Below are 12,819 nucleotides of genomic sequence, written 5' to 3'. Positions count from 1 at the left end.
CAAAATGCTGGAACAAGCAATACATTCAATTACCTATGCTCTTGGAATTATAAATACACATGCTCATGCATATATAGCTATTACTACTTGTGATCTATATTTCATTACTTTGACCTTACATGTAAGACAATTGTGTGTTTTATATGCAGGAGCTCAGCTGCTCTGTCTACAAAGGTGATGTTAAATTTTGACTTGAATAGCAATAAATCATGTTAATTCAGCCCTAGTCAAACAAAATGTGGTAGAGAGGACGGAAGAAGAATAGGGATGAGAATGGTCAAAACAAAAGATCGAGTATAAAAATCTGCCCGATACAAGTGATGTACTAATATTAAGTCAAGTACTTCCAGCAATGAAACAAGGACCCACATCAGCAGGAGTGTTTGGATAATTGAAATAATCTATTGATAGCAAAACAGGATAAATTAATTTTATATATTTTGATTTTAGTACAATGACTTCTCAAAAATCCACTGAAGAAAACTCAATTAGTTTTTAAAATGTGGTGAAAATGAACTGCCTGCTAAAGGTTAATGAGGCAAATATGATTTGTTTTAGAACTACAAGCCGAGTCTGGAGATGGGTGAACTAAGAATCCACTTTATTCAGTCCTCTTTCCACCACACGTGGTTCTCAAAATGAATCTTCATGAAATAGGATTTACCTATCAATGTCTTCAAAGCTAATTGGCATACATACCTAATACTGACTAGAAACTCAGTCTGTCTTGTAAGGCACATTTTCTAAAGGAGGTTTGCTGACACATCTATGCCCATCTTCATTTTTGACCCATCCCCTTTCACTATCAAAGTACCATCATCTGGAAAATGAACCTATTATGTTCTAGGCTGCTACATTTTCCTGGATTTTCAAATTTTCATTCCTCTAATACCTTAGAAAATTAAGAAACAAAGAGAAAAAGTTTACATTTTTTTCTAATGCAAATGTGATACAAAATTTTAGGGATCCTCTCTGTCATAAAAAAGTTAGAATTCAAAATATAAGAGGTACTAATCTCTTATTGCCCAGTATTATATCTTGGATAAACTATAGCTTTTGATTGCTTTCCCACAGTTAAAGGCTAAGGGTTCCAGCTATGATTGAATCCATCCTGGCTATTCAGCAGCCAGTAATCAGTTCATGACCCCAGTACAATATATTTTCTTACTGGTGAAGAAAAGGTCCCATTTGAACAAATCCATTCCCTTTCCTACAAAGAAGGTTTGTATGTGACTCTTAATCTCCACCAAAGTGTAGCTGGGCACTAAAAGAAAGATTGCTTATTATATGATAGGCAATGCGTGGATCCAAGAAAAGACATGATTCATTGATTTTAATACTTAATCAACTCAGTATCCGCATAATAGAGGGTGACAGTAATTTAGATAATCCACTAGAGTAGATGATTCATAACAACTTGCAACTGAGTTTACAAAGCATATTTTTCTGTAATATATTTGTCACAACTGTCTTTTAAAGCTTAATGCCTCATATATTACAATTCTTTAACACTTTATAATTATAAAGTGATTTTATATATTGTGACTTTTCTTTTTGGTATCTGCCTAGTGAACCTCCTTTTATGTATCTTAGCTCAAATGCCATCTCCCTAAAACTGACCTTTGGTTCCTTTCTTCAGGATTATATCTCTCTCTTCTCTGCTAATATCATAGCTCACTGTACTTTCTTTTTATGCCAATTGTCACCATTTTATGGATCTAAGGAATTAATTCTGTAAACTCCATAAGGCCAAACACCTGTCTGCTTGGTTAGCTGTATCCCACCAGGCTCGGTATTTGGTGGGCACATCCGAAGTACACAATGACCATTAGTTTTATGAATGAATGCATGGATAAATTTAATCCTAATTGTTGTTTTGAGAGATTGCACAGTAGCCTTTATTATCCTTTTATATACAGTGTAATACACTATAGACTATTTTGGCAGATGGTACATTTAACCACTAACCAATATACTGATCTTAGAAAATTACTTATCTTTTGGGCCTCTGTTCCATCATCTGTTGTCATTATTAGAAATAATGACATGTTTTGCATATTGTAATGAGGATTAGATGATACAATATATGTAAAAAGCTTAGCAGAGAGACTCAAAGTAAATGCTCATTTTTTTTTATTCTGTAAAACAATGGCATACTATTAATTTAAAGTAAATTGAAATCTAGAAAAGATGAAGTGAGCCACCCTAAAGTATATTATATCAAATATCATGTAAAATAAAGATAAAATTTTAGATAACAGAATTGTTTAGAATGCCTATTTGCAAGATTCCCTTGACTATATTTTGACAACAAAAAGAGAGTCTTTGCTAATTAATGCTTGAAATATTTGAAAGCTGATAAGGCCTCTATGCTGCATCTTTCTTAAGATATAATCCAGGGTGCTGACGAGTAAAAAACATGTATACTCTCCACACCAAACAAAATGGGTCTATGTTAATTCATGAAATATTGTGTAATCAATAGTGTCCCATAGAATTTTCTAGTCTGTGAACTTGTATTTTCCTCCAAGCTAGTTTGACCAATCTAGCTGCCTTGACAAGCATTGCTGTTTCTCTTTTATTATTATTATTATTACTATTATTATTATTATTATTATTATTCGAGATCGAGTTTCGCTCTGTTGCCCAGGTTGGAATGCAAAGGCTTGGTCTCGACTCACCGCAACCTCCCTCTCTCTGGTTCAAGCGATTCTCCTGCCTCAGCCTCCCAAGCAGTTGGAATTATAGGCATGAGCCACCACACCTGGCTAATTTTGATTTTTAGTAGACATGAGTTTTCTCCATGTTGGTCAGGCTGGTCTCAAAATTTCAACCTAAGGTGATCTGCCTGTATCCGCCTCCCAAAGTACTGGTATTACAGGCATGAGCCACTGCACTCGGCCTTTCTTTTAACTATTTAAAAGAAAAAGGATCCTGGCTGTGCACAGTGGCTCCTGGCTGTAATCCCAGCACTTTGCCGGGGCTGAGGTGGACAGATCACCTGATGTCAGGAGTTGGAGCTAGTCTGGCCAATGTGATGAAACTCCATCTCTATTAAAAATACAAAAATTATCCAGGTGTGGTGGCATGTACCTGTAATCTCAGCTACTCAGGAGCAGAGACAGGAGAATTGCTTGAATGAGAAAGGAAGGGAGGAAGGTCCAAATGCTGAGTTGTTTTTCAACAAAATGATCCTAAAACTTCTCCGGTCTTACCAAGGTAAATTTCTGATGGCGTCAAATCACATCCTCTGCTTGTCTTTTCTATCCAAGTCCTCTTTATATTAAAGATCTACAAGTTCATTTTCTGTACATGAGATAAGCCCATTAAATAGTATGTATCCCCTCTAGGAGCAAATAGCTGTTCTTTATTAACTATTTTTAAAAGATATTAAATATGGACAAAGATTGTGAATATATATCTTCAGGGAAGATATATAAGTGGAACAATATAAGTTCACAGACTAGAAAAAGCTATGGGCACTATTGATTAGGTGATACTTTATGAATTAATATAGATCTATGTCATTGGGTGTACAAAGTATACATGTTTGTTCCCCTCAGCACCCTGGATTATATCTTAAGAAATATACAGCATAGAGACCTTAACAGTCTTTAAATGTTTCAGCTAACTCTGGATTAGCTGGAGATGAAGTCGTTATGTTGGATTACTCAAGTGAGCCAGATATATTCACTAGGGTCCTTATAAGTGAGGAAGAGAGGGGTAGGAGAGAAAGAGTCAGAGTGACATGATGAGAAAAACCCCACCAGCCACTGCCATTGCTGTCTTTGAAGATGAAAAGAAGATATGAGCTATGGAAAGTGAACAGCCTTGAGAAACTGGAAAAGACAAAGAAATGGATTTTCTGCTACAGCACTCAGAAGGAAATGCAGGTCCTTCATGAACATTATGCACAAGTTTTTTTTTTGTGTTTTTTTTTTAATTATCCTTTTTTTTCTTTGAAATGTAGTCTAGCTCTGTCGCCCAGGCTGGAGTGCAGTGGTGTGATCTTGGCTCACTGCAACCACTGCCTCCCAGGTTCAAGTGATTCTGCTGCCTCAGCCTCCCAAGTAGCTGGGATACAGGCACGTGCCACCTTGCCTGGCTAATTTGTGCATTTTTAGTAGAGATGGGGTTTCTCCATGTTGGTCAGGCTGGTCTTGAATTCCTGACCTCGTGATCCACCTCGCTCAGCCTCCCAAAGTGTTGGGATTACAGGCATGAGCCACCTGGCCTATGCATATTTTTTTGTATAGCTGGGAGTGAAATTGCAGTAGATGGAATATAATAACTTTATTTAATTAACATTTATAGAAGCTGCCAATCTGTTTGCCAAAGCGAGTGCAAAATTTACATTCCCATCAACAATATATGAGGATTCCAGTTGCTCTACAACTCACATACTTGCTATTGCCTTGCTCTCTGTATCATAATCACCTTAATGAGTTTGACGTGGTGTTTCATTGCAGATTGTTTAATTTTTATTTTATTTTTAATATTTTTTGTGTAGATAGCAGGTATATATATTTATGAGGTTCCTTAAATGTTTGGAATTAGGCATGCAATACATAATAGTCACATCATGGAGGATAGGATATCCATCCCCTTAAGCATTTATCCTTTGTGCTACAAACAATCCAACTATATCGTTGAAACTTTGATTTGTATTTCTCTAGTGACTAATGACACGAGCATTTTTATATGCTTACTGGCCATTTCTGTATCTTCACTGAAGATATGCCCATTCATATCCTTTGTCCATATTTAATATCTTTTAAAAGTAGTTAATAAAGAATAGCTATTTGCACCTAGAGGGGTTAGATACTATGTAATGGGCTTATCTCATTTATACAGAATAAAATTGTAGATCTTTAATATGATCAGGACTTGTACAAAAAAGACAGAGGATGTGATTTGATGCCACCAGAAATTTACCTTGGTAAGACTGGAGAATTTTTAGTATCATTCTGTTGCAAAACAACTCAGCATTTGAACTATTTTTGTTTAAAATAATGAAAAGAAAAACAGCAATGTCTGTTAAGGCTGCTGCATTAGTCAAACTAGCTTGGAGGAAAATTTAAGTTCACAGCCTAGAAAAGTCTATGGGACACTATCGATTAGACAATACTTTATGAATTAATATAGACCCATTTCACTGGGTGTGCAGATTATGCGTGTTGGTTCCGTTGATCAGGCTAACTGATTTTAATTTCATCTACTGCCTTAATTTCTTTTTGCCGTGTAACATAAGATATTCACAGGTACTTAGAATTGGCATGTGAACCTCTTTGTGGTGCCATTGTTTAGCCTACCAAAGGTGATTTTTTATTTAAGTTTTAATGATTATTTTAAAATTAAGCCAAAATTCAACAGATATTATGAAATGAAAATGACCCTTTACACTTTTTTATGTATTCACTCAGTCAAAATTAATTTTAACTTAATGCTCTATTCAAATGACACTCCAAAAAATACTGAGGAACATGAAAACAAATCCACAATGTATCAAATAGAGAGGTTTATGTATATGTGTTTGTGTGTATGGGTCTGTGCATGTTTCTTATTTAGTAGCATATTTATTTAGGTATGACAGATGAGAACATAGGCCACAATGTTAACTGGAATAATTTATCTGCATGGGCTGTAATTAGAGCTAGAAAATATGTATAAATATGTGTTTGTATGCATGTTTGTGTGTGTATGTCAATCAAGGAAAATGACCCGGGCAAGTCTCATTTTAGGAGGTTTATTTGTCAAAGTTAAGGATGTCCCTCCACTCCCCTGAGATAGTTCTATGACTTTCCCCAAAGATGATTTTGAGGACTTCAAATTTAAAGGGGAAAGGGCAAGATATTGAGAAATACACAGTTACATGTGAGATTGGGATGGGGGAAAATATTCGTGTCTTTGTCCTGCTCAGTGAATCTGCATTTTTACATAATATAACATAGACAATAGGGCAGAGGAAACAATCAGATATACATTTGTATCAGGTGGCAGAGGGATGACTTTGAGTTCTGTCCTATGTCCCCTGTACTTGCAATGATAATTGATATTTTTATCGATTACATTGCCATGGTGAACTTTGACTGATATGCTTGAGGGTAAAAATCTTGGGGCCCACAGGGAATTTACTTATGGACAAAATGTGAGGAAGGTATATAGCTTTTCATCTTTGTAGCCATCTTAGTTAGGGACCAAAGTAGCAGGCAAGTTTGCATGACCCACTTCCCAGCTTGACTTTTCCCTTGAGCTTTGTGAGTTTAGGGTCCCAATATTTATTTTCCTTTCACACATATATTTAAGTTCTGTGATTGCATTTTACTCACATGATTAGAAAAACTTTACAAGATTTTGAAAATGAAATAATTCACCAAATGTTATATGCAGCAGGGGAGGTAAACTTTTTTTCATTTTTCAACACCGTATATTAAAAGGTAAATTTTTAATACAGGGAAGACAAGTTTTATGCTTTATCTGACCAAGGGAATATTACTTAGAAGGACTCAGAGTCTGCATCCTTGCTCAGAGGGAAGGAATTTTGACTGAGTGTTGAGGCGCACCATGTAAGAGACAATGTTTTACCACTTGCAGTATATGCTTGTCATCCCTGTTTTAAATAATTGTGGTTGTTTTCGTCCCTCTAAATGCTGTTTTCTGACCTTAATTTTACCTAAAATTTAAACGGCACTCTTAGAAAGTTAGGTAACAACATTTCATTATTAAGAAAGTAGATCATTGGCACAGGTGAATGGATATTTTAGCGTTTACAGTTAGAAGTGCAGACCAGTCTTAACATTGCCTTATAAAAAGATAATCCTACAGAGGCCAGAAAGGGCAGCAGGAAAAGGGAGAGGAAGATAAGTCGATTAATGGGTACCAATATAACGTTTGACGTGAGATAAGATTTAGTGTTTGATAGATCAGTAGTGTGACTATAGTTCACAAGAATCTATTGTCCTTTTTTTTCCTTTTTTTTTTTTTTTAGAAGGAGTCTTGCTCTGCTGCCCAGTCTGGAGTGCAATGGCATGATCTCTGGTCACTGCACCCATGGTCTCCCGGGTTCAAGCAATTCTCCCTGTCTCAGCCTCCTGAGTAGCTGGGACTACAGGCACATGTCACCACACTTGGCTAATTTTTGTATTTTTAGTAGAGATAGGGTTTTACAATGTTGGCCAGTTTGGTCTTGATCTCCTGACCTCAAATGATCCGCCCTCCTCGGCCTCCCAAAGTCCTGGAATTATAGGTATGAGTCACCACACCCGGCCTGTTGTACACTTCAAAATAGCTAGAAAATAATCATTAGAATATTTCTAGCATAAAGACAAATAGGTAAGACAATGAATATCCCATCTTTACAAATTATACTAGTGAATTAAATTATCACATATATTATCACATGTATTATGCATCAACAAAATTTATTTTTACAAAGAAATAATTTGAGAGAAAAAATACATCGAGAAAAAAAACACGCTCACAGTCGCGAGGTCGAGACCATCCTGGCCAACATGGTGAAACCCCGTCTCTACTAAAAATACAAAAATTAGCTGGGCGTTTGGCACACGCCTGCAGTCCCAGCTACTCGGGAGACTAAGGTGGAAGAATCGCTTGAACCCTGGAGGCGGAGGTTGCAGTGAGCCGAGGCTGCGCCACTGTGCTCCAGCCTGGAAACAGAGCAAGACTCTATCAAAAAAAAAAAAAAAAAATATATATATATATATATATATATATATATATATATATGCATGCTCACAGAGGCAGGGCTAGTTCTGGACTAGCCCCACTGAAAAATAGTGGCAGACATTGAAGTGTAAAGACAGGTGCGAGAAAGGAAGAGTAGAGAAAGAAAATTGGGTGTGTATGCGGAGATCTGGGCTGAAGAGAGTGAAATTTCAGGGAAACTAGGAGAGGAGGTGTGCTTTATACTAAGGACAGAAAAGAGAATTTTTTTTTTTTTTTTTTTTTTGTCATGGTCTAGCATGTGGCCACCTGAAAGTTAAAAGTATTTAAACTTTTACTTTATTGTAATGACATCATAATTATGCAACTCATAAAACTATAATTCTTTATTGCGAGATTTCTAACAAATTGATAATTAGACAGATGGATAGATCTAAGATTACTCAAAGCTATGACACTTGCTGTAAGGCCTATGTCAGATCACATGTTCTGTGGAATTACATTACCTCTTGTTTTCAGACCCACACCTGTGCATTCTTTTCCACCTATTCACTTCTCTGAATTTAACACAAGGACAGGAAAGCAAGATATCCCCTCTCATCACCAAATCCCTTTATAGGCGTGGGAAAAAAATGCTGTTGAATATTAACTACAACTTGAATCTTAGGTCACTGACCTTAGAATGGAAAAAGAGAATGCCTCCTCATGGGTATTTAAAAATCTACCTATGCAAACATACTTTATTTTTTCTGAAATTCTCATATCACTTGCTGTTTAGAAAAAAAACATAATATTTTGAAACTACAGCACATAGTTTTTTGATATTAAATTGCTAAATCATACAGTTTATGTAATTTTTTCAGTCTTTATTTTGTTATCCTCATATTTTATGCATCAAATTTCAATTCCTAAACAGTCTGAACCTCATAGCTGATTGATTCTTTCATGAAGGCATTTAAAACATGAATTGAAGTCTCAAAATGAACCAGGTGTCATGTTCATTCCTTGTCATAACAAGGTCAATAAGACATACATTTTGCTTTCAAGGAATACAGTTTCTTGTTTTGGATAACAATAAGAACTAGGGAATATGTTTGGCTTCTAATTGTTTTCATAGACTTCCACCAGTTTTTACATGGAAACATTTATTTCAGCATTTTGAGCTTATAATCCTATTTCTTTCAAATGCTATCACTGGTCGTACTGTTTTAAATTGTGTTCTAGTATAATTGCTTAAATTCCATATTTTTTTGTGTTGTCATATACAAAAGAGGCTAAAAGTTTGCTATAAATTTATGTTCATTGAGGCATTGTTTACAACAGCAAAGACCTGGAACCAACCCAAATGCTCATCAATGATAGACTAGACAAAGAAAATGTGGCACATATACACCATAGAATACTACGCAGCCATAAAAAAAATGAGTTTATATCCTTTGTAGGGACATGGATGAACCTGGAAATCATCATTCTCAGCAAACGGACACAAGAGCAGAAAATTAAACACTGCATGTTCTCACTCATAGGCAGGTGTTGAACAATGAGAACACTTGGACACAAAGCGGGGAGCATCACACACTGGGGTCTGTTGAGGGTGCAATGGGAGGGACAGTGAGAGAGAGGGTGGGGGAGGGATAACGTGGGGAGAAAGGTCAGGTATAGGTAATGGGGGAATGGTGGCAACAAACCACCTTGTCATGAATGTACCTATGCAACAATCTTGCATGATCTGCACATGTACTCTAGAATCTAAAGTACAATTAAAAAAATCATGGAAATATATTTGCATGTGTAAATTGAGGTTGTCTGAAATATTATCAATTAAAATTTATAATCATTTTTCTTATTTTAAATTTTGATAATTTTGAATTTGCCCTACAAGTATTTATTGACCACTTGCTATGAATCAGCTACAATGGTGGGTGATGGGAATTCATCCGCATACCAAAAAGATAAATCTTTTTTAGCCTTAGCCTTTACCACATTTCCTTTCTATGAGAGGAGAGAAAGCATGTAAGGCTCAGAAATATAGAATTAGATTATTATAGTATAATAGGAGATTTATATGATTTTAGATTTATAATAGCATCTAAAATAAATGACATAAATATGAGACAACATAGAAAGCATGGCATGAGAAAAAGTTGTATTTGATTCTGATTTTGGTTTACTTTTTTTTAAAAGTGCATAATAAACAAGAGGTATGGAAGTAGGGCTATTTAAGTGGAGAGGATACTTTACTTTCAAACAATTATTGTCCCTTTTCAGTAATTCAACCTTTTAAATTTGTTCACTCAAAACATTTATTTAATCTCTGGATGGACATATGCTGATAAGTAGATATACAGAGGAAGAAAACACAGAAGCACATTGTTTGTCTTAATGGAATTTACTGTCCAAGGGATTGCTTAACTTATTTTGCTTTAGTGTCTGAATGTCTTATATTCATTCAATAGTTATACAAAGTATGCTGGAATTTATTACATACAAAACACCACATGGAATAGAAGGTACTGAAATTAAGAATAATAAACTAATATCGTACCCTAAGTAAGTGTATTTCTATATTTGAGCATAATGGTTTGGCTCTCTTTTTCAGATTAATTCAAATAATTTGCCATGAAATATTTATCCTGTTGTGTTTTCTTGTGTATAAATTAGTTGTTATATGAATTTTTCTAGTGCTACAAAGATTCATTAACAATCATCATTCTTTACAATGTTGATGGCTTTGTCATTTCTGAATTAAGGTATATTTTATCTTAAGTGTATAGAAATGAAAAAAGGCAGGCAACAGTGTTGAGGTTTTTTAAGCTGTTAGAGTGCTTATTTACAAACATTAAATTTCTTCAATATTCTACTTGATTAGAAATGCTGACTATAACCTCAAATAAGCAAAGTAAACAAATGAAAAGGATTTGTTACCTGTAAGTGACACAGGTCAACATCAAGGGCACACTCCTGATGTAGACAGGAGTCAATACGATCTGATAGTCTCCCAGTGAAATGCAAGTGAAGTCCATACTAATTAGCTTATGAATCAGACTGAAACTCAAATTTATTTGGGCCAAAAAGACTACCTACTGTCAAGCAATCAAGCGCTATCCCTTTAATTGCAATTTATTCCAAGAACCACAATTTATTGATCCTAGCATACGCTTAAGCCACAGCAGTATCATTATTTGACTTTATTTTAACAGCTTTAAAAGGTTAGAAAGTTAGAGACCACTGTGAAAGATACCATTAAAAAGTTGGATTGCTAACATTGCTTAACACTCTATGCTGAGTAATATTAACTATATATATGGAATTTCATAAAAGGCAAGGGAAAAATTTAATATTAATTAGGAATTCAATATGAGCTGGTGCTTTCTATGTCAAATATTCTTTAGTAATAACAAAGCAAATGAGAAGAAGATCAATATTGCTATATGCATTTTACAGATAAGCAGCAACTTAGAGTTGTTTTGCAAATTGCCCAGAACTATAATATCAAAATCTTAAAAGCATCTATCAGACTCTAAAGCACGTTTAATTTCTTACAGAATTTCTTGTGTAATTTTTGCACACTGACCATTCTACAGTACTGTGCCATCTTGACACACACTTAACAATATTAAAAATGTGAAGACATAACTCATCCATATGAATTTTGCACCCAATATTGTCTTTAAAACACAAAACATTAATGTCTGAAAACTTTTATTTATTTGGTGTATTATCTTTTATAAGCCAAGTTTTTTTCTTTATTCAGTCATTAAAGTTGTATAATTTCACTCTGTAATTTTCAGCTACTTATAAAATGTACTCAGCATAATTCTTGTAGCTTCAAAAACTATTTTTCTGTAGGTAATATCCAGTGACTATAAAGAGTGGCTTACAGTCTGACATTTCTTGTATGTACTTTCTGAGTAAGCCTTAGTAACTATTACAATTCTTCATGAGTCCTCTGTTAACCCTGGACTAGATTTATACAAAAAGGTGGAGGCCCTAGATTTTCTCTGTATTACTCAGAGCAACTTTGCTTTTAATGCTTTCACATTTTGTACTTACATAAAATTTTATTCACAGAATGAACAAACCAATACTTTTACAAAATTAATGTAAAATAATGGATCTAGCCCAATTTCCTCATTTTTTCAGGTGAAGAAATGAAGAATCAAAGAAGTAAAGGACCAGTCTCAAAGTCACACAACTAGTAAGTAATATCTGCAAACTAGAAATAGATAATAAGAAACTGAATTCTGTCCATTGCATAATAATGGCTTCTCATTTCTGAAATGATACTTAAAACATGAAGTTATGTTCTTATCCCTGTTTAGATCACATATGGTCAGTGCACTAATGGTGTGCCACCTGGGTTCAATCTTGCTATACACTTTGGAGAAATCTTACAAAGAGAATTATGGAATCTTCTGACAGTATAGCTCATGAAATGTTGGCATCCATTTGAGGACTTTCCATGTCCTAGATTCTTAATGTGAATCATCTAATTTAATCCTCACAAAAATATTGTTAAAAATGGTTTTATTTTTATTGTAGAAAGAAACTAACGCTCTATGGTGGTTGGTGGTTTTTCCATATATGTAGGGCTATTTAATATCTGAGGTAGTTTTTAATTTTTAATATCTCTGACTTTGAAGATGCACTCCTTTGATATCATACAATTTTGTACTTAGACCAACAAAAAGTAGAGACCAATACAAAGAGTATATAATCTCACACTGGTGTGATATAGCAAGCTGTCCGATACAGTGCATAGTTCAAGGTGCTAAGAGAAAGCCAAATCGTGAAACATCCACTTGGGTTGACACTGTATACGCTGTAAAGATCGACGTGCTCTTGCTATTGACTCCAGCTAGCAATTCTTTGAAAACCGGTTACTATGAGACCTAAAATATAATGATATTTACAGGCATGAGGAAACATATTGACAACAAATGTACATAACCGTATCACAGGTAGACATTGAGAACTTGTCCAAATAATCTGGAATGACCATTTAGAAGATAGAGGCTACTTTAGCTCATGTAGTGCAAAATAATTATTGAAAGAATTAGCATTTTTTGCTAGATGAGATGCACATAAGTGGAATTAGATGAAATCATTTTCCTTAGGAGAGTATGAACAGAAACA

The 12,819-nt window shown here is 34.8% G+C and overlaps 1 protein-coding gene across 41 annotated transcripts in view; it reads left to right on the top strand.

The window, feature by feature from the left end:
- PTPRD (protein tyrosine phosphatase receptor type D) overlaps window positions 1–12,819 on the top strand; it is a 2,321,819-nt gene that overhangs the window by 277,570 nt on the left and 2,031,430 nt on the right. For 40 of the 41 annotated variants that reach the window (XM_032290736.1, XM_032290738.1, XM_032290737.1 and 37 more), the window contains exon 2: window positions 11,827–11,881. The exons of the other annotated variant lie outside the window; for it this stretch is intronic. The gene's annotated coding sequence lies outside the window, so the exon portion shown is untranslated. The remainder of the gene's footprint in view (window positions 1–11,826; window positions 11,882–12,819) is intronic. 41 annotated transcript variants of the gene reach the window in all.

Source organism: Sapajus apella, unplaced genomic scaffold (genome assembly GCF_009761245.1).
Source record: "Sapajus apella isolate SASKATOON/1434 unplaced genomic scaffold, GSC_monkey_1.0 scaffold24, whole genome shotgun sequence".
NCBI lineage: Eukaryota > Metazoa > Chordata > Mammalia > Primates > Cebidae > Sapajus > Sapajus apella.
Note: the sequence above shows the minus strand (reverse complement) of the source record. Positions and strands in the feature narration are given on the sequence as shown.